The sequence below is a fragment of the Oncorhynchus mykiss genome, chromosome 17 (genome assembly GCF_057628025.1).
Source record: "Oncorhynchus mykiss isolate SJ-2025 chromosome 17, ASM5762802v1, whole genome shotgun sequence".
Lineage (NCBI taxonomy): Eukaryota > Metazoa > Chordata > Actinopteri > Salmoniformes > Salmonidae > Oncorhynchus > Oncorhynchus mykiss.
In genome coordinates this window covers 55416402-55443513 of record NC_143038.1, presented here as the reverse complement: position 1 = coordinate 55443513, position 27112 = coordinate 55416402, and the positions used below count along the sequence as shown (strand labels likewise).

General features: G+C 40.3%; 1 protein-coding gene across 3 annotated transcripts in view; it reads right to left on the bottom strand.

The window, feature by feature from the left end:
* Positions 1 to 27112, bottom strand: part of LOC110494505 (chemokine-like protein TAFA-1) — a 248743-nt gene that overhangs the window by 204653 nt on the left and 16978 nt on the right. The gene's annotated exons all lie outside the window — the stretch shown is intronic.

Below are 27112 nucleotides of genomic sequence, written 5' to 3'. Positions count from 1 at the left end.
AACCTTTGTTTGCAATTACAGAGATCATATGTTTCCTGTAGTTCTTGACCAGGTTTGCACACACTGCAGCAGGGATTTTGGCCCACTCCTCCATACAGACCTTCTCCAGATCCTTCAGGTTTCGCTTGGGGCTGTCGCTTGGCAATACGGACTTTCAGCTCCCTCCAAAAATGTTCTATTGGGTTCAGGTCTGGAGACTGGCTAGGCCACTCCAGGACCTTGAGATGCTTCTTACGGAGCCACTCTTTAGTTGCCCTGGCTGTGTGTTTCGGGTCGTTGTCATGCTGGAAGACCCAGCCACGACCCATCTTCAATGCTCTTACTGAGGGAAGGAGGTTGATGTCCAAGATCTTGCGATACATGGCTCCATCCATCCACCCCTCATAAACAGTGCAGTCGTCCTGTCCCCTTTGCAGAAAAGCATCCCCAAAGAATGATGTTTCCACCTCCATGCTTCACAGTTGGGATGGTGTTCTTGGGGTTGTACTCATCCTTCTTCTTCCTCCAAACACGGCGAGTGTAGTTTAGACCAAAAGCTCTATTTTTGTCTCATCAGACCACATGACCTTCTCCCATTCCTCCTTTGGATCATCCAGATGGTCATTGGCAAACTTCAGACGGGCCTGGACATGCGCTGGCTTGAGCAGGGGGACCTTGCGTGCGCTGCAGGATTTTAATCCATGACGGAGTAGTGTGTTACTAATCGTTTTCTTTGAGACTGTGGTCCCAGCTCTCTTCAGGTCATTGACCAGGTCCTGTCGAGTAGTTCCTGGCTGATCCCTCACCTTCCTCATGATCATTGATGCCCCACGAGGTGAGATCTTGCACGGAGCCCCAGACCGAGGGTGATTGACCGTCATCTTGAACTTCTTCCATTTTATAATAATTGCGCCAACAGTTGTTGCCTTCTCACCAAGCTGCTTGCCTATTGTCCTGTAGCCCATCCCAGCCTTGTGCAGGTCTACAATTTTATCCCTGATGTCCTTACACAGCTCTCTGGTCTTGGCCATTGTGGAAAGGTTGGAGTCTGTTTGATTGAGTGTGTGGACAGGTGTCTTTTATACAGGTAACAAGTTCAAACAGGTGCAGTTAATACAGGTAATGAGTGGAGAACAGGAGGGCTTCTTAAAGAAAAACTAACAGGTCTGTGAGAGCCGGAATTCTTACTGGTTGGTAGGTGATCAAATACTTATGTCATGCAATAAAATGCGAATTCATTACTTAAAAATCATACAATGTGAATCTCTTAATTTTTGTTTTAGATTCTGTCTCTCACAGTTGAAGTGTACCAATTATAACAATTACAGACCTCTACATGCTTTGTAAGTAGGAAAACCTTCCAAATCGGCAGTGTATCAAATACTTGTTCTCCCCACTGTACTTAAAATGTAATTATAGTTCATATTATTATATCATAATAATAACAATTGAGTGTGTACAACTATCATATTTGAGTTTACGATTTCTTGCGATATACTTAAGCAATAAGGCAGCTTTGTAAAAATCCAAATAACTTTACAGATCTTCATTGTAAAGGGTTTAACAACTGTTTCCCAAAGATTCTTGAACATGCACCTGTGGAACGGTCGTTAAGACACTAACAGCTTACAGGCGGTAGGCAATTAAGGTCACAGTTATGAAAACTGAGGACACTAAAGATACCTTTTTTACTGACTCTGAATAACACCAAAAGAAAGATGCCCAGGGTTCCTGCTCATCTGCGTGTACGTGACTTAGGCATGCTGTAAGGAGGCATGAGGAATGCAGATGTGGCCAGGGCAATAAATTGCAATGTCCGTACTGTGAGACGCCTAAGACAGCGCGACAGAAGGGACAGCTGATCGTCCTCGCAGTGGCAGACCACGTGTAACAACACCTGAACATGGTCGGTACATCAGAACATCACATCTGCGGGACGGGTACAGGATGGCAACAACAACTGCCCGAGTGACACCAGGAACGCACAATCCCTCCATCAGTGCTCAGACTGTCCGCTATAGGCTGACAGAGGCTAGACTGAGGGCTTGTAGGCCTGTTGTAAAGGCAGGTCCTCACAAGACATCACCGGCAACAACATCGCCTATGGGCATAAACCCACCATCGCTGGACCAGACAGGACTGGCAAAAAGTGCTCTTCACTGACGAGTCAAGGTTTTGTCTCACCAGGGGTGATGGTCGGATTCACGTTTATCGTCGAAGGAATGAGCATTACACCGAGGCCTGTATTCTGGAGCTGGATCGATTTGGAGGTGGAGGGTCCGTCATGGTCTCGTACTAAGCTTGTTGTCATTGCAGGCAATCTCAACACTGTGCATTACAGGGAAGACATCCTCCTCCCTCGTGTGGTACCCTTACTGCAGGCTCATCCTGACATGACCCTCCAGCATGACAATTCCACTAGCCATACTGCTCATTCTGTGCGTGATTTCCTGCAAGATTGAGAGGACGTTTATTTTTTTGCTCAGTTTATTATAAACTGGTTACCAATGTAATTAGAGCAGTAAAAATAAATGTTTTGTCATACCCGTGGTATATGGTCTGATACACCACTGCTGTCAGCCAATCAGCATTCAGGGCTCAAACCACCCAGTTTATAATGTACTATAAGACCTAATGGAAATGAATCTCACTGTGCCATTCATATGCTAATTCTGTCATACTTCATGATCAATAGGCATGCCATACACACAAACAAATAAATGGATAAACCCAGTGTGATGAGATGAGGCAGACAGCGCATTAGTATCCTCATGTGCTCTAAGTGTTGCATGGGTTCACAGTTCACAGCCAGACTGTCTTTCTACTGGCCCATTAAATACCTAATATCAGGACTTAGGCCATCAGAGCTGTCATTTCCACAGCACAGATACATTTCCTACATGCACAACAGATTAGTTTCTGTCTATTGCTCAGGGTGAAACGTGTAATCTTATATCTGAGGGGGAGGGGATGAGGAAATTCCTGCCTTTAAAGTCGAAACTTCTAAAAATGTATTTGCGAGTGAGATGAGATAAGGGCTGAATATGATCCTGAAAATGTCTCTGCCAGCGACATGAGAGAAACAGATGTTGATACTGATAGAACATACGGTATCACCAAGATATGACCATTTGTTTACATATCTGATCTACTTATTCAGGGGAATTAGAATGTGCACATTTAGCAGAGAAGATTGTGTAATATGATGTGAAATTGTAATTCTACAGCTCCCTGCATGATGTTAAACTGAACTGTTGTCTATTGCTACAAGCAACCGTCCATTATATAGAAAGTGTAGGCGTCTGGTTTAATAAGTAATCAGAACACACTGAGATGTTGAGATGCCAGATACAGGTGAAAATGCTGCTCAATTTATGGCAGGCCTAGTTTATCTTCTGGGAATTGTTTCATCTGATGGTACCACTCCTGATTGTTCATCTTAAAGGCCATTGTAACACCATAACACAAGTCTATTGTAATGGCCCTACAGATGAATTGAGTGAGGCCAGGCCTGCGCTCCCAGGCTGGATAGATTTCAGGGGAGGAGGAAGCTGTCTGGACAAGGTGGGCATAGATGGACAAGGAGGGGCGAGGTGTGCCAGAGCAGGTCCAATCACCCCCATGAGTAGTGGCAGGTGACCTGCTCTCCAGCCAGTACCATTTTCCACACACATGCATGCACAAACGTGCACAAACACACGAACCCGCGCACACACGCACACACACATCTTTGTCACCGAGAGAGAGCACAGAGACACACCCTACAGGAGAGAAACCAGCCGGTCCTTGACTAGAACCGACTATGGAATAGAAGATTGGAGCTGAGTGACACCAAATTCACGCCCAGCACATCACAAGTGGCAATGGAGGGATGGCAGGTTTTTAAAAAGGTTAACGTACTATTTACTGACAGGCAGGCTGAGAGAAGGGCCTGCTCTTAAGGACCAATGACAGCCACTCATTTAGCCACACTCCCTACCGGACATTGCTGTGTCTCCCTGATCAAATGAGTGCCATCTGTCTGGCTGGTACACAGCGAATGCATCAGAGCAGAGCAGACTGGGCTCCAACACAGACACAGGCGGCGCGGCAGGCGGGGCAGGCGGGTAGGAAGATGCAAATGGCTGATCAGAAAGGCATTCTGGGAACGAATGGCACCTAGCATCTCACAAGTGGCGGCCGGGTAAACAATGATAAATAGTGGTCATCGTACAGGGGAAAGGGATTGATCTGCCAAATCATCCCCCAGCCAAGCAAATGTCTAGCTTCTTGCTCCACGTTTGCTTCTCAGCCAGATCAGGAGACGAGAGTCCACAAACAGAAATCACAAATCCAATCTAGTGCTCTGTAGACACACAGAGACACAGTGACACAGGGAGGCAGGGGAATGGTAAACATGTCTGGTTCTCAATGAAAAAAATAAAAAAATGTTTCCTAAGATGTGCCTCGTCTTTTAGGTCAATATAACCGTTTCTTTGATTGACACATTTTGCATATTCAAATGTTTCTATTCCATCTCAAAACCCACATTTTACATGTTTTATCTATCAGAAAACAATATGTTGCTTCACCATTCCATTCCATACATAAGGCAGTATATTATAATCACATATGTATGATAAGGTAACTCAGTACACTATCATATTGTTTCCATTATCAGTACTGCCACAAGAGCAGCTCTCCTGAGTGGCCTCACATAGGAAGTGATGGTGGGACTTACAATGGCTCCTCCTTCTCTGCATCCAATCCTCCCTGGGATGGACTGTTATGTTCGCCATAGCCTTTAAGACCTTATGAGAGCTTGTATTCTCCACCCAATATCACTACCATTAGCCCACATCACCCAGAAAATGAGGAAGAGCTCCCCGGCTGAATCCCTCCTGCTCGTCTCAGGCAGTGGCCCGTTCAGCGGCTGTCTACTGGATAGCATCTGCTACGCAGGGTGAAGGGCTTTCATCTTCTACGTTTAATTTAAATCTCATTCATTGATTCGGCGTTCAAGTGGTGCTCAGGCTAATTCCAGACTCGCTGTGGATGTTCTCAACCTCTGCCACAAGGTGGACGTTCAAGCGCTGGGCAGGTGGCTCTTAGCCAGAGTACACTAAGGCAATGGTTCACAGGATTAAAAAAGCACTTTTTCCTGTAGATAACGGTTTGTTTCTGCATCTTCTGTGGTAAACTGTGGAACACATGAAGGTGCCTTTAGGAATACTTGGTGAACAGAGGGAGCTTTTTGTTGGAATTCCTGGCCAAATAGATAAAAATAGATGAACACAAAGAAAGCAACAGATCAGTTAAGAGAAGTTCTAACATGGTGACACATCTCAGTAGCGTGACTGGAGATGGACTATTTCCTATCTGTGGATGTCAGCCCAAGGCAGAACGCTATGACACACACAGCTGCCACCGTCACACACTGTTTCTCGGGAGCCTACACACACACACACACACACACACACACACAGTCACAGTGTCAGGGCAGGGACCATGACCTGTATGAAATTATCATTTCTGGAGCAGATACTCCTTTTCTCGATTAAACCAGTGATTCCCACCTCTGCTTTCTAATCTCCTTCCTTCCTTCCTTCCTTCCTTCCTTCCTTCCTTCCTTCCTTCCTTCCTTCCTTCCTTCCTTCCTTCCTTCCTTCCTTCCTTCCTTCCTTCCATCTATTACTGAAAGTATAAGCTACTGCTAGCTAGCACTGCAGTGCATACAGTGTGGTGAGTAGTTGACTCAAAGAGAGAGAAAGACAGTAGTTGAACAGTTTTGAACAAAACATTAAGGAGAAACAGTTGAGGCAGTGCTAGCTATATTTCATTGTATTATTTTCTTCTTCTTAGTTTACCTTTCACTTACTTAGCTAATGCAACTGATTTTGACTACTCAAAAACCTGACTCAATCAGAGAGGAATGCTATTTATGTTAGCTAAATGTCTAAGGCTTTCCAACACTGCAACTCTTCCAAGTCAAGATAAGCTTTGGTTTTATTAATTTATTGCCACCGGGGGGGCCGCTGGTGTAACTGCTTGCTGAACACTGTACTGTGTAATTGTAGAAATAGATTGGATTGCGGTTTACTAATGCGTTAGTTATAGTTTGTTGACTATGACGTTAGCTAATATGGTGGCAATGATGTAGGCTGTGAAGCAGTTAGCAGATATGGTATGAAGGTTTGGCCTGGAGGGGTTTTTGCACCTGGTCACAGGTAGCTGTGGTGTTGTGCACTGAAGTCCACAAGCGAAGGGAAAAGGTGAGCGCGTTGATGCGAGAAGGAATTATACAACAAGCAAAGTAATGATGCTGTATGTGGCTGCTATGAAAGTGAACTGAGTGTGGAGGTGATCAGGGGTGTATTCATCCTGCCAATTCTGATGCAAAACTTTTCTTAAATGGAACGAAACAAGGATGAATTTGTCCAAAATAAACTTTTGTTTTAGTTATAAAATGGCAAATTTGGCCTAAAGATTACACCCCAGGTCAGCTAGATGCAGGCAAGAATGTGCAAAGCCATACTGAATGTGTCACTGTCTGTCACCTTGATTACTCCAATTTGTCTCTCAACCTTGTGTTGACATGTACAGTGCCTTGCAAAAGTATTCATCCCCTTTGGCGTTGTTCCTATTTTGTTGCATTACATCCTGTAATTTAAATGGATATTTATTTGGATTTAATGTAATGGACATACACAAAATAGTCCAAATTGGTGAAGTGAAATGAAAAAAATGACTTGTTTCAAAAAAATTATAGAAAATTTCAAACGGAAAAGTGGTGCATGCATATGTATTCACCCTCTTTGCTATGAAGCCCCTAAATAAGATATTGTGCAACCAATTACCTTCAGAAGTCACATCACTAGTTAAATAAAGTCTGTCTGTGTAAAATCTAAGTGTCACATGATCTCAGTATATATACACCTGTTCTGAAAGGCCCCAGAGTCTGCAACACCACTAAGCAAGGGGCACCACCAAGCAAGCGACAGCATGAAGACCAAGGAGCTCTATAAACAGGTCAGAACAAAGTTGTGGAGAAGTACAGATCAAGGTTGGGTTATAAAAAAAGATCAGAAACTTTGAACATCCCAAGGAGCACCTTTAAATCCTAAAATGTAGCTTTTTGGCCATCAACGAAAACGCTATTTCTGGCGCAAACCCAACACCTCTCATCACCCCGGGACTACCATCCCCACAGTGAAGCATGGTGGTGGCAGCATCATACTGTGGGGATGTTTTTCATCGGCAGGGACTGGGAAATTGGTCAGAATTGAAGGAACGATGGATGGCGCTACACACGGGGAAATTCTTGAGGGAAACCTGTTTCAGTCTTCCAGAGATTTGAGATTGGGACGGAGGTTCACCTTCAAGCAGGATAATGACCCTAAGCATACTGCTAAAGCAACACATGAGTGGTTTACGGAGAAACATTTAAATGTCTTGGAATGGCCAAGTCAAAGCTCAGACCTCAATCCAGTTGAGAATCTGTTGTATGACTTAAAGAGTGCAGTACACCAACGGAACCCATCCCACTTGAAGGAGCTGGAGCAGTTTTGCCTTGAAGAATGGGCAAAAATCCCAGTGGCTAGATGTGCCAAGCTTACAGAGACATACCCCAAGAGACTTGCAGCTGTAATTGCTGCAAAAGGTGGCTCTACAAAGTATTGACTTTGGGGAGGAGGGTGAATAGTTATGACTGCTCAAGTTTAGTTGTTTTGTCTTATTTCTTGTTTGTTTCATAATAAAAAATATGTTGCATCTTTAAAGTGGTAGGCAGGTTGTGTAAATCAAATGATACAAACCCCCAAAAAATATAATTCCAGGTTGTAAGGCAACAAAATAGGAAAAATGCCAATGGGATACTTTCGCAAGCCACTGTATACCTCTCTGTTAGACAAGCCCTGTGCAACCAATGTATCCAAAGCCCTGATGTCTTCAACCTTCAATGTCTTCCGTGAACATCTGGAGGTACGTACATTGAGTTTTGGGACAAAAGGTTCTTTTGTTTTGAAGGACTCTATAGCAACACACATGCCCCGCCCACCTTTGTTTGAGGGGTGCCAAAATCCACTTGTCACTTAAATCTCACTGGATTGATTGCTTTCATTTTACTCTGGTGACTCTTTCCCACTCCTGATTGTGCCATTAGTTTTTTCCCTGTAGTAATGGCCTGTCAAACACACTCCGATAATGGCTGAAATGGGCTCAATGGAATACATTGTCTTTTTGTTGCATCTATTTTTTTTTTACCTTTATCTAGGCAAGTCAGTTAAGAACAAATTCTTATTTTCAATGACAGCCTAGGAACAGTGGCCTAGGAACGAACAGTGGCCTGTTCAGTGGCAGAACGACAGATCTGTACCTTGTCAGCTCAGGGGTTTGAACTTGAAGCCTTCCGGTTACTAGTCCAACGCTCTAACCACTAGGCTACCCTGCCGCCCCATCTATAAGAACGCTTTGTCTGGGACTTCAGTCACGACGGTTACATCACAAGAAAGAGAAGAAAGATCAGTATATTTTGGTGGATGATGATGTTTTGTGCAACTGAAAAAAGTTCTGATGTAAAATAGATTAAATGTTTATAAAATGAAATGTGCTGAAATGAAGGCAACTTCTGAAAAGGAGCACTGATAATGTGTCTGATCTTGCAACTAATGTAAAGTAGCTGTAATCTAGAGCCCAGCGTTTACATTTTAAATGATGGGCATCCTTCTCTTGACACACTAATGCAAGAGAAAAGACAACAATAGTAATGAATAATTAATTAGGCAGTCTACACAGCGCAAGTGAGTGCAGGTAGGCCTAGACAGAACAGGTAGGACTAGACAGAGCAGGTAGGCCTAGACAGAGCAGGTAATGTAGACAGAGCAGGTAGGGTAGACAGAGCAGGTAGGCCTAGACAGAGCAGGTAGGGTAGACAGAGCAGGTAGGGTAGACAGAGCAGGTAGGCTAGACAGAGCAGGTAGGGTCGACAGAGCAAGTAGGCCTATAGCTGTTTTGGGTGGTTGCAGCCCTGTTCCCCCTCTTTACATTATTGTATTAATGTATGTAAATCACCCATTGTATATATGCACATAACATTTTCTTTATTTTATAACAAAGTATTTTTTTAAATTCCTGATATACTAAGAAAATGTATATATGAATGCATAATAAGAAAAAAAAAGTGAAATGACACAATAAATTGAACACCTGAATTCCCAACGAACTGCCTGAACATGTGTTATTTCTCCATACCAGCACAGTGTTTCATGTGCTAGAATTCAGTCAATATCTGATTGATATTTAAAAATTATTAAAGTTGGGAGTATGTTCGGTCATTGATCAAATGTAGCATTTATTTGAATCGTTTTTTAAACCTTTTAACAATTTCGATGACAGTTGTCATGACCGTTGTCAATGTCGTACCTAGCATTTCTCTGTCGTCTGGCTACTGTATCTAATCGGGCCTGTATTCATTTAGATACAGTCATGTTTGTTGAGAAGATGTGATGAATAGTGTAGAGCAGGTGCTTTCCCTCTCTGCTACATCTCTCACTGCATTATCAAGTGTCTCCCTGGCCGATAAGGTGGTGATGAGACAATGCAACACTGCCTCTGTCTGCAAACTACCACAGAAATGGCCAGGTACATCTCACAAGACTTATTCTCACCCTGATAGAGCAGCCTGGTAGACAATTTAGACATACTTTCAATCTCTCCTTGTGACAAAGGTGTTATTCAAAAGCAAATAAAATCCATGTATTTATTGTAATGCATATATCATGTTTAATGTTATTATCACAGCAGGAATTTCCACTTAAACATTTCAGACTTGGTTTTCCCTAAAGTAAAATGTATCAACCCCTACAAAAATGTTAATTCATTTTAATCCACATTATAATTCACATGTTCTGTTGTTGCGGGATTATTTTCCTGCTGTGAGAAACTAATCGAATATAGATAGTACATCTGTACATGTGAGAGAGGTTATTTCACTCTAAAATATAGATGCAGTGTTACGCAGGTATTGTTTCCTGACCGTGGAGGGTAGGATGATGAGAACCCAGACAAGGACTTTAAAGGTCTAATGCAGACATTTTTATATCAATATCAAATTATTTCTGGGAAACAATTAAATACCTTACTCTAATACACTATGTGGACACCTGCTCGTCGAACAGCTTCTCCAGAGTCCCATGGTGGCAAGCTTTACACCACTCCAGCAGACACTTGGCATTGCGCATGTTGATCTTAGGCTTGTGTGCGGCTGCTAGGCCGTGGAAACCCATTTCATGAAGTTATTGTACTGACATTGCTTCCAGAGGCAGTTTGGAACTCGGTAGTTTTAAAACCGAGGACAGACTATTTTTACACGCTACACGCTTCAGCACTCGGCGGTCCCATTCTGTGAGCTTGTGTGGCCTACCACTTCATGACTGAGCCTTTGCTGCTCCACTCCAGGATGCTCTTGAAAAATATATTTTAAATCTGAATGAGCCCTTCCTTGTTAAATAAAGGTTAAATAAATTAAAACATTTAAAAACTTCACAATAACAGCACTTGACCGGGGGTAGTCTAGACGAAATGACTTGATGGGAAGGTGGTATCCTATGAAGTCACTGAGCTCTTCATTACAGGCCATTCTACTGCCAATGTTTGTATATGGAGATTTCATGGCTGTGTGCTCTATTTTATTTGAATACACTAATTTGAAGGGGTGTCCACAGATTTTGGCCATGTAGTGTAGTTTTCCATTCAAATTGTGAAAAATAGCTTTTTAGCAAAAAAACGATTTCTCAAGCTAAAATTTTACTAGGACTGTCTGGGAGGGGAATGAATGGGGAGGGGATAACTGAAAACTAGCAGTTTTTGCCAGAGAGGTTTGGAACTCTTTGTTATTGGTCTATCAACCAATTTACCGCCTGGTGAAGTCACCAGGCAAGCCGAAACTTCTGCCCATGCAAACCTTCTGATTAGAAGGTCCTGTATAGATTGTTAGTTTCATCAGCTGTTGTACAATATGATACAAAACACAGGAAAAACTGAATTTTGACTACACTGGGCCTCTAAAGGCAGAGCTACAGATGTTAACTCTAAATATTTCAGTGGTACAACATGAACAATGAGCAAGGGACGATCAATTCAGACCTAACACGATAAGATACCTGAGATTTAATATGAGTTGTTACATCTATATTTATTCCCACTTGTATGGCCAGGACATCAGTGAGGGAACATAGCAAAGGGAGTCAAATATTAACCTGCACTCAGAGCTGTTAAAAAAGCACTAGTTAGGGACAGATCGCAATTTATTGGGGGGAGGGGTGATCTAAAATAGGGGAGGGTTATCAAACTTGATTTTTTTTTAATGGGTGCAGGTCATGATAGTGTGTATTTCCCCTGATTTACAGTGCCTTGCAAAAGTATTCGGCCCCCTTGAACTTTGCGACCTTTTGCCACATTTCAGGCTTCAAACATAAAGATATAAAACTGTATTTTTTTGTGAAGAATCAACAACAAGTGGGACACAATCATGAAGTGGAACGACATTTATTGGATATTTCAAACTTTTTTAACAAATCAAAAACAGAAAAATTGGACGTGCAAAATTATTCAGCCTCTTTACTTTCAGTGCAGCAAACTCTCTCCAGAAGTTCAGTGAGGATCTCTGAATGATCCAATGTTGACCTAAATGACTAATGAGGATAAATACAATCCACCTGTGTGTAATCAAGTCTCCATATAAATGCACCTGCACTGTGATAGTCTCAGAGGTCCGTTAAAAGCGCAGAGAGCATCATGAAGAACAAGGAACACACCAGGCAGGTCCAAGATACTGTTGTGAAGAAGTTTAAAGCTGGATTTGGATACAAAAAGATTTCCCAAGCTTTAAACATCCCAAGGAGCACTGTGCAAGCTATAATATTGAAATGGAAGGAGTATCAGACCACTGCAAATCTACCAAGACCTGGCCGTCCCTCTAAACTTTCAGCTCATACAAGGAGAAGACTGATCAGATATGCAGCCAAGAGGCCCATGATCACTCTGGATGAACTGCTGAGATCTACAGCTGAGGTGGGAGACTCTGTCCATAGGACAACAATCAGTCGTATATTGCACAAATCTGGCCTTTATGGAAGAGTGGCAAGAAGAAAGCCATTTCTTAAAGATATCCATAAAAAGTGTCGTTTAAAGTTTGCCACAAGCCACCTGGGAGACACACCAAACATGTGGAAGAAGGTGCTCTGGTCAGATGAAACCAAAATTGAACTTTTTGGCAACAATGCAAAACGTTATGTTTGGCGTAAAAGCAACACAGCTGAACACACCATCCCCACTGTCAAACATGGAGGTGGCAGCATCATGGTTTGGGCCTGATTTTCTTCAGCAGGGACAGGGAAGATGGTTAAAATTGATGGGGAGATGGATGGAGCCAAATACAGGACCATTCTGGAAGAAAACCTGATGGAGTCTGCAAAAGACCTGAGACTGGGACGGAGATTTGTCTTCCAACAAGACAATGATCCAAAACATGAAGCAAAATCTACAATGGAATGGTTCAAAAATAAACATATCCAGGTGTTAGAATGGCCAAGTCAAAGTCCAGACCTGAATCCAATCGAGAATCTGTGGAAAGAACTGAAAACTGCTGTTCACAAATGCTCTCCATCCAACCTCACTGAGCTCGAGCTGTTTTGCAAGGAGGAATGGGAAAAGATTTCAGTCTCTCGATGTGCAAAACTGATAGAGACATACCCCAAGCGACTTACAGCTGTAATCGCAGCAAAAGGTGGCGCTACAAAGTATTAACTTAAGGGGGCTGAATAATTTTGCACGCCCAATTTTTCAGTTTTTGATTTGTTAAAAAAGTTTGAAATATCCAATAAATGTCGTTCCACTTCTTGATTGTGTCCCACTTGTTGTTGATTCTTCACAAAAAAATACAGTTTTATATCTTTATGTTTGAAGCCTGAAATGTGGCAAAAGGTCGCAAAGTTCAAGGGGGCCGAATACTTTCGCAAGGCACTGTACATTAGCTCTTTTGTACATTTTACTATATCATTTCTTCCATCCTAGCCACATTTCCTCATCTGCTTGCATGCGCCTTCACTATATCAAGGTGTTTTGGTACTTCCCTTGTGCACCACGCTTTTCCATCTGCTAACTTCTGCTATAGCACAGAGGTCAGTATAGTCTACCAGTCAAACGGTATTTCCTGCCCTCTATACACCATTAATTAGTGACAACAGTGGTAGGTGGATTGTTTGTCCAGGTCTGCAATAGGCTAAGTAGCAAGCATACCACACATAAAAAAATTCAAAGCTGCATACATTTTTTTATAGGAATCGACAAGAGCAAATAGGAATAGCTAATAGATAGCTGATAGGCTGCTGCCTTTTTTATGTGTGGTATGAGAGGCCAGGTGCATCACTGCATATGAAAGAACAGCGAAGACATGAGGCATACAGCTAAAAAAATGGCAGAGATTTAGTTTAGGGACAATACAATTATCCTACCTAGACTAGCCTACAACACCAAAATGCAATGAATAATTTGCATTATTGTTTTCAAGTGGGTACAAAATTCTACTCTAGGCTGTTTCATTCCATTTGGATCCATTGTGGGTTTCCTCTGGACAGTTAAGAAAGACACAGTAGCAGGCCAGTCTGGCTGTATGTTTACTTCTGATACTGAGATGCTCTGTCTGTTGCAGATCATCATTCCTCGTCCTATAATAATGTCCGGCAAGCCCAGTTATTTAGGACAGATTAACACACTCTGCCTCTTCTCCAATCCGAGAGGCTAATGCTCGCACACCTAGACTTCAACACTTCAATATAGACAAAATATGTATCATTGAACTTTTTAAATGTATTACTTTTTATATGTGGCCTTAATAACACAACCAGGCACAATGTTTCATCTGATTGGGATATTTCAAAAGTCTCCTGTAGGCTTTCGCACGTTCATCGAAAATATAATTCCAGCTAGGCTTGACATTAACCAGGTTTCCATCCTTTTTATGGGAGTAAAGTAACCTACATGTCTGATAAATGTCACCACATCATGGGAAAGCATGCAGTTCATTAGACTACAGATGAAATAAGTTATGACGAACTTCACAGGGTGGTGGAAGTACACAGTGATGAGGTTGATGCTCCTTTCAATACATATCGAGGGTCTTATTCTGGTGTCATGATGATCGATGCCTGGCTGACATTAACAAATAAAAAAGAATACTGCACTTTTGTCCATAATAATCTCATCATGTCGTAGGCTATACCTGCACTGTATCTGCAAGTTGTTGGCAAGAGCGCACATGCCAGTACCAGAGTGGGTACATTCGCTACACCTACAGTATACAATTTGTCTGCCTAGAGTTGAAAATGCTATGGGAACCCATTTTACTTGTATATTTTTACGTACAGACTTTTATCTGCAACAAGTCAATTTGATGGAAACAAAGCTGATGGGGAAATGCTCCTGGGTTTCCCTATGCTGGTATTTGCCTGCATTTGGCAGATAAAAAAAATGAAAAGCCCGATAAATAAAGTCGTAGCAGGCCAAATTGTCCAGGAGAGGCTGTCTATCATAGCCTATACCCAGAATTCGCACTTCAGCACCATTCTCCCACGCCTCGCACGCAAGTGTACCTGCTGCTGAGGAGAGAGAGAGCAACAGAAGAGTCTTGGCGTAGGCCACTGATGATTGTGAAGATGGAGGCCTTTTTCATTGAAGTAAAACAAAAGTTAGAGGAAAAAGAGTGAAAAGCCCACAAGGGAAATTTAACTGAAGTTTTAATATTGCAGTTAACAAAAACGGGAAGAATTGCAGGCCACCTTGCAACTCCCTATTCAGGTAGGATTCAATGTTGTAACTTAAATGTATTTATTATGGTAAGCCTATTTATTCATCGAAATATGTTTTGTTTACTACAGTTGAGTCTTTTTAATTGTGTGCTCCATATTTAGTTTAAGATTAATAAATAACCTTAGCCTATTTCTATCATTTGTTGGGTATGGTAGGCATTTGCCTTTGTTGGTCATTTCTGCAATATAGCCTGTTCAAACCTTTTGTGAAGGTTTAAACCAGTTCGCAAGTGTTTCATTCTGTTGAGCCATTTTCTTTGGCCAAATTAAGTCCCAAATACTGTATGAAATGCTGTGTTTGCTTCAATATGACTGACAACTCATATTTTCCCTATAAACAATGGCTTGAGTTTTTATATTACCCTAATAAAGTTTATAACTTTTTATGAAGGTTTGGTGTGGCTAAAATTAAGCTTTAGCTACTGCAAGCCTATGATATGAAGGCAGTGTGCAACGGAGGTCCAACTGACTGACGAACAGTTGCATCTCTATCTCTCTCAAATCAAATCAAACTTTATTTGTCACATGCGCTAAATACAACAAGTGTAGGCCTTACCTTGAAATGCTTACTTACTAGCCCTTAACCAACAGTGCAGTTCAAGAAGACTTAAGAAAATATTTACCAAATCAAATCAAATAAAAAAAGAATCAAAAGTAACACAATAACATAATAATAATGAGGCTATATACAGGTGGTACCGGTACCGAGTAAGTGTGCGGGGGTACAGGTTAGTTGAGGTCATTTGTATATGTAGGTAGGGGTAAAGTCACTATGCATAGATAATAAACAGCGAGTAGCAGCAGTGTACAAAACAAATGGAGGGGGGAGGTGGAGGGGGGAGGTTGAGGGGGGAGGTGTCAATGTAAATAGTCCGGTGGCCATTTGATTAATTGTTCAGCAGTCTTATGGATTGGGGGTAGAAGCTGTTAAGGAGCCTTTTGGTCCTAAACTTTGCGCTCCGGTACCGCTTACCGTGCGGTAGCAGAGAAAACCGTCTGTGACTTGGGTGACTGGAGTCTGACAATTTTATGGGTTTTCCTCTGACACCGCCTATTTTATAGGTCCTGGGTGGCAGGAAGCTTGGTCCCAGTGATGTACTAGGCCGTATGCACTACCCTCTGTAGTGCCTTATGGTCAAATGCAGAGCAGTTGCCATACCAGGCAGTGATGCAACCGGTCAGGATGCTCTCGATGGTGCAGCTGTAGAACTTTTTGAGGATCTTGGGACCCATGCCAAATCTTTTCAGTCTCCTGAGGGGGAAAAGGTGTTGTCGTGCCCTCTTTACAACTGTCTTGGTGAGTTTGGACCATGATAGTTCATTGGTGATGTGGACACCAAGGAACTTGAAACTCCCGACACGATCCACTACAGCCCCGTAGATGTTAATGCGGGCCTGTCCGGTCCGCCTGCTTTGTCTTGCTCACATTGAGGGAGAGGTTGTCCTGGCACCACACTGCCAGGTCTATGACCTCCTACCTATAGGCTGTCTCATCGTTGTCGGTGATCAGGCCTACCTACCACTGTTGTGTCGTCAGCAAACAATGATGGTTTTGGAGTAGTGTTTGGCCACACAGTCGTGGGTGAACAAGCCTAAGATTTTCTTCCTTTATACAGTATAGGCTATATATATATATATATATATATATGTTTGTTTTATTAATATCATACAGTGGACTCCTAAGCTTATAGGCCTATGCATGCAATGCCCTGATGCATTTCACACTCAAATCTCCAAAAGTTGGACCATGAAGTAGACAATATTTTTTTGTAGGAAAGTAGCCTAAAAATATGACTACAAAGTTTTGCATATGCTACACATCAAAACACAAGGAATAATGTTTTTGTCATTTGTTTTAGGCTGTTTTTAAGGACAAGTAAATGTGGCTCATTTGGCCAATATCCCTTGTTTATTGATGGCACTGGCTGCTCCAAGCCAGATCTGAATGCATATGGATGTCAGGTAAATTTCTCAAATGTCTGGTAAATTAAAAACTTCCCTGTCACGTTGTCCAGCACTACATTTTCCTAAAGGAAACCCTGAAATGTGCATATTGTTTTTGTGCAGATTTTAGAATATTCCCATGAAAATCTGTCCCCAACTGGATGGAAACCCAGCTATTGACACCCTAAAGACTGGCAGGTGAGCTAGGCCAGTGTCACTGCACATTATGTTTCACCAGCAGCCCCAAACAACTAAAGAATAAGCTACCGACTAGGGCTGAATATTTTTCCCAGTATTTTACATATGTTCCATATGGAGAATAAACACTTTTCTCCACGTAACCCAGTATTTTACATATGTTCCATATGGAGAATAAACACTTTTCTCCATGTAACCCAGTATTTTACATATGTTCCATATGGAGAATAATCACTTTTCTCCATGTAACCCAGTATTTTACACATGTTCCATATGGAGAATAATCACTTTTCTCCATGTAACCCAGTATTTTACACATGTTCCATATGGAGAATAATCACTTTTCTCCATGTAACCCAGTATTTTACACATGTTCCATATGGAGAATAAACACTTTTCTCCATGTAACCCAGTATTTTACACATGTTCCATATGGAGAATAAACACTTTTCTCCATGTAACCCAGTATTTTACACATGTTCCATATGGAGAATAATCACTTTTCTCCATGTAACCCAGTATTTTACACATGTTCCATATGGAGAATAAACACTTTTCTCCATGTAACCCAGTATTTTACACATGTTCCATATGGAGAATAAACACTTTTCTCCATGTAACCCAGTATTTTACATATGTTCCATATGGAGAATAATCACTTTTCTCCACGTAACCCAGTATTTTACACATGTTCCATATGGAGAATAAACACTTTTCTCCACGTAACCCAGTATTTTACACATGTTCCATATGGAGAATAAACACTTTTCTCCACGTAACCCAGTATTTTACACATGTTCCATATGGAGAATAATCACTTTTCTCCACGTAACCCAGTATTTTACACATGTTCCATATGGAGAATAAACACTTTTCTCCATGTAACCCAGTATTTTACACATGTTCCATATGGAGAATAAACACTTTTCTCCACGTAACCCAGTATTTTACACATGTTCCATATGGAGAATAATCACTTTTCTCCATGTAACCCAGTATTTTACATATGTTCCATATGGAGAATAATCACTTTTCTCCACGTAACCCAGTATTTTACACATGTTCCATATGGAGAATAAACACTTTTCTCCACGTAACCCAGTATTTTACACATGTTCCATATGGAGAATAAACACTTTTCTCCACGTAACCCAGTATTTTACACATGTTCCATATGGAGAATAAACACTTTTCTCCACGTAACCCAGTATTTTACACATGTTCCATATGGAGAATAATCACTTTTCTCCATGTAACCCAGTATTTTACACATGTTCCATATGGAGAATAATCACTTTTCTCCACGTAACCCAGTATTTTACACATGTTCCATATGGAGAATAAACACTTTTCTCCATGTAACCCAGTATTTTACACATGTTCCATATGGAGAATAAACACTTTTCTCCATGTAACCCAGTATTTTACATATGTTCCATATGGAGAATAATCACTTTTCTCCATGTAACCCAGTATTTTACATATGTTCCATATGGAGAATAAACACTTTTCTCCATGTAACCCAGTATTTTACATATGTTCCATATGGAGAATAAACACTTTTCTCCATGTAACCCAGTATTTTACATATGTTCCATATGGAGAATAATCACTTTTCTCCATGTAACCCAGTATTTTACATATGTTCCATATGGAGAATAAACACTTTTCTCCATGTAACCCAGTATTTTACACATGTTCCATATGGAGAATAAACACTTTTCTCCATGTAACCCAGTATTTTACATATGTTCCATATGGAGAATAATCACTTTTCTCCACGTAACCCAGTATTTTACATATGTTCCATATGGAGAATAAACACTTTTCTCCATGTAACCCAGTATTTTACACATGTTCCATATGGAGAATAAACACTTTTCTCCATGTAACCCAGTATTTTACATATGTTCCATATGGAGAATAATCACTTTTCTCCATGTAACCCAGTATTTTACACATGTTCCATATGGAGAATAAACACTTTTCTCCACGTAACCCAGTATTTTACACATGTTCCATATGGAGAATAATCACTTTTATCCATGTAACCCAGTATTTTACACATGTTCCATATGGAGAATAATCACTTTTCTCCATGTAACCCAGTATTTTACACATGTTCCATATGGAGAATAATCACTTTTCTCCATGTAACCCAGTATTTTACATATGTTCCATATGGAGAATAATCACTTTTCTCCATGTAACCCAGTATTTTACACATGTTCCATATGGAGAATAATCACTTTTCTCCATGTAACCCAGTATTTTACACATGTTCCATATGGAGAATAATCACTTTTCTCCATGTAACCCAGTATTTTACATATGTTCCATATGGAGAATAAACACTTTTCTCCATGTAACCCAGTATTTTACATATGTTCCATATGGAGAATAATCACTTTTCTCCACGTAACCCAGTATTTTACATATGTTCCATATGGAGAATAAACACTTTTCTCCATGTAACCCAGTATTTTACACATGTTCCATATGGAGAATAATCACTTTTCTCCATGTAACCCAGTATTTTACATATGTTCCATATGGAGAATAATCACTTTTCTCCATGTAACCCAGTATTTTACATATTTTCCATATGGAGAATAATAGCTTTTCTCCACGTAACCCAGTATTTTACACATGTTCCATATGGAGAATAATCACTTTTCTCCATGTAACCCAGTATTTTACATATGTTCCATATGGAGAATAATCACTTTTCTCCATGTAACCCAGTATTTTACATATGTTCCATATGGAGAATAAACACTTTTCTCCATGTAACCCAGTATTTTACATATGTTCCATATGGAGAATAATCACTTTTCTCCACGTAACCCAGTATTTTACATATGTTCCATATGGAGAATAAACACTTTTCTCCATGTAACCCAGTATTTTACACATGTTCCATATGGAGAATAAACACTTTTCTCCATGTAACCCAGTATTTTACATATGTTCCATATGGAGAATAAACACTTTTCTCCATGTAACCCAGTATTTTACATATGTTCCATATGGAGAATAAACACTTTTCTCCATGTAACCCAGTATTTTACATATGTTCCATATGGAGAATAATCACTTTTCTCCATGTAACCCAGTATTTTACACATGTTCCATATGGAGAATAAACACTTTTCTCCATGTAACCCAGTATTTTACACATGTTCCATATGGAGAATAATCACTTTTCTCCATGTAACCCAGTATTTTACATATGTTCCATATGGAGAATAATCACTTTTCTCCATGTAACCCAGTATTTTACATATGTTCCATATGGAGAATAATCACTTTTCTCCACGTAACCCAGTATTTTACACATGTTCCATATGGAGAATAAACACTTTTCTCCATGTAACCCAGTATTTTACACATGTTCCATATGGAGAATAAACACTTTTCTCCATGTAACCCAGTATTTTACACATGTTCCATATGGAGAATAATCACTTTTCTCCATGTAACCCAGTATTTTACATATGTTCCATATGGAGAATAATCACTTTTCTCCATGTAACCCAGTATTTTACATATGTTCCATATGGAGAATAATCACTTTTCTCCATGTAACCCAGTATTTTACACATGTTCCATATGGAGAATAATCACTTTTCTCCATGTAACCCAGTATTTTACACATGTTCCATATGGAGAATAATCACTTTTCTCCATGTAACCCAGTATTTTACACATGTTCCATATGGAGAATAATCACTTTTCTCCATGTAACCCAGTATTTTACATATGTTCCATATGGAGAATAATCACTTTTCTCCATGTAACCCAGTATTTTACATATGTTCCATATGGAGAATAATCACTTTTCTCCATGTAACCCAGTATTTTACACATGTTCCATATGGAGAATAATCACTTTTCTCCATGTAACCCAGTATTTTACACATGTTCCATATGGAGAATAATCACTTTTCTCCATGTAACCCAGTATTTTACATATGTTCCATATGGAGAATAATCACTTTTCTCCATGTAACCCAGTATTTTACATATGTTCCATATGGAGAATAAACACTTTTCTCCATGTAACCCAGTATTTTACACATGTTCCATATGGAGAATAATCACTTTTCTCCACGTAACCCAGTATTTTACATATGTTCCATATGGAGAATAATCACTTTTCTCCATGTAACCCAGTATTTTACACATGTTCCATATGGAGAATAAACACTTTTCTCCACGTAACCCAGTATTTTACATATGTTCCATATGGAGAATAATCACTTTTCTCCATGTAACCCAGTATTTTCCGCCCAAACCGGAAGTGTCATTCTAATGTATATTATTTGATTAGAGCTTTGATCGGCATGAAAGTTCAAGTCTGATGCTACCTGAGTCTGATGAGCCATACAGTAAATACATTTTATGAGCTCAAGCCCCAAAAAGCTCAAATGATGTGCCGTTATCCAATATATAGCCTATCATATAGGCTACCACACATTACGCATGACAGAAAAACATAAAAGCCCATAGATGTAACAATGTTAAAAAATAAGGTGACCCCATTGAAAGGGTATGCAAAACTCACACTGAAGTGAACAGATTGTGGGGCAAATTGTTACACATTTAAGACAATCAATTCTGAATGTCACTAGGTAAATTAGGTGCTGGAGTGCAGAGTTCTCTGCAAACGAAATAGCAAATGAGTAACATTCGTCCTCTGTAGTGGTTCTAAATGATAGTGCAAAGTATCTGCATTACAATTACCTGCCTGTGTCTCTTTACTCTTTACATTAATACAACCAAGCTATTTCCGTTCAGCCACATAATAAAATAAGGGCTGGGGGTGGTGGATTAGCTGCATAAAAACGCTGATATTTGCATTGTTCTATATATTAACAATTTTGTTCCCTGCATGGGCTTCCATTTGGTAGGCGACAGTATGTGTTTTTCAAAAAAGTCAGGGATTACATCAGATACTGGTGTTGCAGGCAGGGAAGGGGCACATTTTGCTGTCACTTTACACAGACCATTATGCTGTTGTTTTGTTTTCAGATGATTTATTTTTATAACGATCTAGTTGAAAGAACCACTGTTATCTTGGATAGTACCACAGCGAATGTTATGAGGGTGTTTAAATCTAGGTTAGGCTGAAGTAGAGCAGAGGACAAACCCTTTCCTCTGAACTGTGAGTTGGTCTATTAGTTTGAGTGTGTTGTACGACAGGAGCAGAGGAACAAACCTTGTGTGATTAACAGGACCTTTTCTCTGTCTGACGCAGTTATCTGACTTCAGAGAAGATAAGGATAACACAGGATCTAATCCGCTACTATCGCTTTTCACTCAGAGGAAAAAGGCCCATCAAGGTACCAACAGTGAGACGCCTGTGATAGGAAACTCTGCTAGGTAAATACTAATAATCTTGAAATCTTGCTACAGCTGAATTAAATGTGTTGAATAGGCCTAGGAAGATTATGAAAGAGTGACAATCTCTTTCTAGATATTATCGCAATGTGTACCTCCATTATTGGAGTCAGGGATTCACAAACAAGAGTAATCGTTCAGATTTCCTAACAAATGAATCATTGAAGAAGATGGGGTGAAAGCAAAGGAAGGAATCAAAGTCACCAGTAGAAAGATTAAATCGAGTAATATGCAGCTCAGACAGGGCACTGAGTGAACTTACAGAGAGAGGAAAGAATTTCAAACATGTTCAACATATTCATTCCACGTTTACAATCTAGTCCTTCTTCAACCAGACCTCCTCCTCCAAGTGGACTGTCTTTCTGATGAATCAGCGCTTCTTTGTCGTATGAGAACAGAAATGGTATGAAGCTCAAATAAAATGCCAGTTCAACCTCCATCCCTAGTCTCTTACCCCCGCCGGCCATAAAAAGCAGTGTAATAGGATTCCTAAGCTTTTCCAGTGACTGCTTCCACTATCACACAGACATTTAAGTGCACTAATCCATGACAAATGGTCTCATCTGATCCATGACGAATCGTCTCAGGGGCAGATAAAGACGAGGAGATGGACAGAGGGAGGGAGGGAGGGCAGGGGTGAGAGAGAGTGATGCTCTGTATAGGAATGATGAGGCAGTTATTGCCCAGTTTTAAAAAGGTTGCTTTCATTACCTCGAAGGGCATGCTCTGTGATAGAGTGAGAGACCTCAACAATGAGCTCTCAACTAAAGCCTGCAGTTTTTATAGCAATTACAACCCAATGTGGAACCAGATTAAAGGCTTTGGGTGTTCGAGCCCGGAAAAAGAATGCCTTGGTAGACGGCTCGTTCTGAAATTGATGTTTCTTATTACATTTGTGTGCGTTTAGTTTTTGATTCTCATCATCAGGCAATTATGTCAGAGCCACTGAAGTAGTTTTTTTTTTTAGGGGATGTGGAGGTATCTTTTTCTTATGCCATGAGAATTGCATTGATGAACCTTGCTTGCTGTCACCTCATTTAGAAAGCCATTTCACTATCCCAGACCCCTGTCCTGGCCACTGTCTAGGTGGTGATGGTTTATTTGTGACTTTCTGTGTGTGTGTGTGTGTGCGTGCGTGCGTGCATGCGTGTGTGTGCATGTGCGTGTGCGTGTGTGTGCGTGTGTGTGCGTGTGTGTGCGTGTGTGTGTGTGTGTGTGTGTGAGCCAACCTGATCAAACGTTTCCTTTTTATCGAATTTGCACAACAAAAAATCTGATTAAATCACCATCCATTCCAGTGAGCGGAATTTAATTGAATTCTGTTTCCACCATCCATTCTCACACTAATTAGTTCTTGCAATTAAAAGTGGGTGTGAAATGCATCAAATTAATGGCCAAACAAAAACACAAAAACTCATACTGAGATGTTACCTTCCTGTGGGTAGTTGTAAAACTGCCTGCCCTTTGGCAGTTTGTAAAAGCTTGTAAATCAAAAGTTGCATAAGTGAACCAGTCATTTGGATTACATTCATGTTGACAGTACTTAAATATGGTTTGAGCACTATCATGAGATTACAGTGTATGTATCTTTCATGTTTTACTGCATGGAACAAAGCAGGCAGTAAATCACAGCAAAAAGGAAATTGAGAAATCCGTAAATAAATTGTAATGTGTGTTTGATAGTGTAGCTAATTGGCATGTTCTCAAACTCAGCCAGGAAAACCATCCCTCTTCTGAGCTAGACATACCCATGGCAATGAAAAAAATCGATTCAGTCTTGAAATGTAAGTCTCCGGAATTCAACCCAGTTCTCATTTACCGAAATATAGATCCCTAAGGTTCACCAACACACCCACCTACACTCAGACATCTCATCCTACAGAAAAGAGCCCACAGTCACAGCAAAAAAGTTCAAAGTAAACCATAACAAAGATTTCAGAATGTCTGGATACATGAATCATATAAAAAAGCCTCCACACAGTTAAATGGTGGTCAATCTGCTCATCGTGACATGGGGCTCCATTCATCGGCAACAGGATTCCCCATATTTTACTACTATTGGTTGACATTTCATTTTCTGCTATTTCTCCCTTTAAACTGTGTTTAGCTGTATGGTTATTTCTGTGTCATGATGAATAATAGCAGTAATTACATGTTTTTTGCTGCCTCTTTTCTGCTGCTTTCCTAGACTAAAGGAGTACTGCATATGAAATGACACACTGAACATGAACATCATTAAAGCGCTTGTCTTCCAATCATCTTTCAAAAGGTTATTCATTATGAGGTGTTTACATTCGATTGATTAAATCATTATAACCGTTTTAAAAATGGTATGGGTTCAAATCAAATTGCATTTTGTATAAACAGTGCAGTGAAATGCTTCCTTGCAAGCTCCCTCGAGAGTGCAGTACAGTATCAATATCAGCACTGTTTGCTGCAGTATGCAAATTATGACCTATTCACCTTATGCTATAAACCATCCAAAATCAGCATGGATTTCACCAAAACAAAGTCCTCAGCACCCTACTTCCTATACAGTATTTCTGCATTTCTTCCCAGGATGATTCAAGTGATTCCTAATCATATCATTAGTTCACAGTCACACCAAGTGGCTGCTTGCATCTTCATGTAGAACGGGGAGAACAACTGGCTAACTTGTCATTACTGTCACCAGTTCTGCTGAGTTAATCAACTATGAGAGACAGTTTAGCACCGTCATTGCAACAAACAATTGACTTGTTATTGTGTCTGACAACACTGTTTTTGTTTTGTCAAAATGACAGCTAAGGACAGCTCCTTCAATACTAATAGTGATGTATGTTAATATTGTAGCTTACATTAGAATGGGAATCAGCTAGTGCCCTTAGAGAGTTATGTCAGAATCATAAACCGAATGCATCGCCATTGCATTCAATATCCTCCCTATGAGCATTGCTAGGACACACAATGACAATGCACTTCCATTTGGAAAGGAAACAAATACATATTCAGTGGCAGTTGAACATAAAACTGACTTTTAAGAAATGTTTGATTTCAATGTAACTTCTCCAAACAATGACAATCCATATTTCTTTAAATGTTACAGTTTGACCCTTCAACTGGGCTGCATAGTGTCCAGTAGAATCATCCACAGTAGCAACCTGCTTTCTCCAGGAGTGGACCTGGCAGTACTGTGTCAGTTGGCAGGAGAGGAAAGAGCTGAGCTGGGCTTGTGTGTCATGTCACATTCGCCTCATCTGTCAGTGTAGTGGATTATTTCTTAAGAGACCAGAATTGGCTGCCCAGAATCTGGGCACAATCAATCTTTCCCGGCGCGGGGGACGTAGGGGAGGCCGCGAAGCAGAGGCTCATGGGAAGGCAACGGCGCCGCTTCCTGAGCAGGTGATGAAGCAGTCAGGCGACTCGTTACTCAATCCCAGCCTCAACTGTGACCAGCAGATTTCTATCTGAAATATTCTAATAAAGAAAGAAATGTAGGTTGAAAACCCCTATCTCTCCTTGTATATTTTTGGTACGCATGTACTGTGCAGTGGCATTCTGTCAGCTCACTGTTGCAGAAAGGGATAAGCAGATTTTTTAAAACATTGTTAGATGCTTGAACAGGCTTGAGGATTACATTTGTACCTTGCTCAACATGACCTTCACTTCCCCTGTGCAGAGATATATTCACACCCTCGTCTGAGTACTGAGAGCTGCTGCTGCGGTATCATTCACTCACTCAGCCAGACTGAAAACCAGGCCCCATATCGAAATCCACACAACTTTATTTAAGGCTTTTTTTCTGGTACAGAACATATGCCTGTCAATCAAACAATAGTGTAAAACCTTTGTTAGAAAATAATGGAAATTGGGTAGGTAATATTCCAATAGTTGGAATAATTGGTAGACTCATGGGTATCATTCCAGTTTTCAGAATGATGTGTACAAGGCCATAAGTTGTGTAAACAGAGACACTGCATCGAAGGCAGAAGCACAACTCACAAACAGGTTTGTGTTCGTTGGTTGTTTCTCTGGCATTGCCTTCAAGTTTCTTTTGTGTATTGACTGCCAATGGTTTTAGCCATTGTAAAATGCTTTGGATCGTAACATGTAAAATTCCTTTTTATTAGTTATGTTTACAATGTTCACCGCATCAAAACCCTGTATGTTACCATACATCACAGATGAAGGCATCTACAGAGTAATGCATTATGACATATGTCTTTTCTTTTTAATTATGACTTTTCCATTCAATTATATTTTATTACAGAAAACAGCTAAACATAAAACCAAAGCATGTATCAATCTGAGATCTCACTTTGGTCTCCACCCACTGCATATTTATTTATAAAAAATGATCTGGTCGCTGAAACCAGAGAGCATCCTCAAATTATTAAATCAATTCTAATACAAATATTCATCATAGGATTTCAATTCTGAGAAAGCAGTTCTGGTTACATCTGTTACCACCACTCTGCAGTTGAGTAAGATTGATGAGAACTTAAAAGGCCTTGACACTACAGTAAATAGTACAGTTGCAAAACAACTATGAAAAAAAGGTGTCCTTCACACGGTCAACATAAAGGGAACATGTGGAGTGTTTTTTTACTATGATAGTGAATGTCATCACATCCAATGGTGATTACACATATATTTCATCAATAATTGTTGCACTTGATCACTGTTAGTTGAAGATAGAAATATTAAGTTCAACTTAGGCTATCATTCTAGATTTTGACAATCAGCCAGTGACAGAATTTCATTGA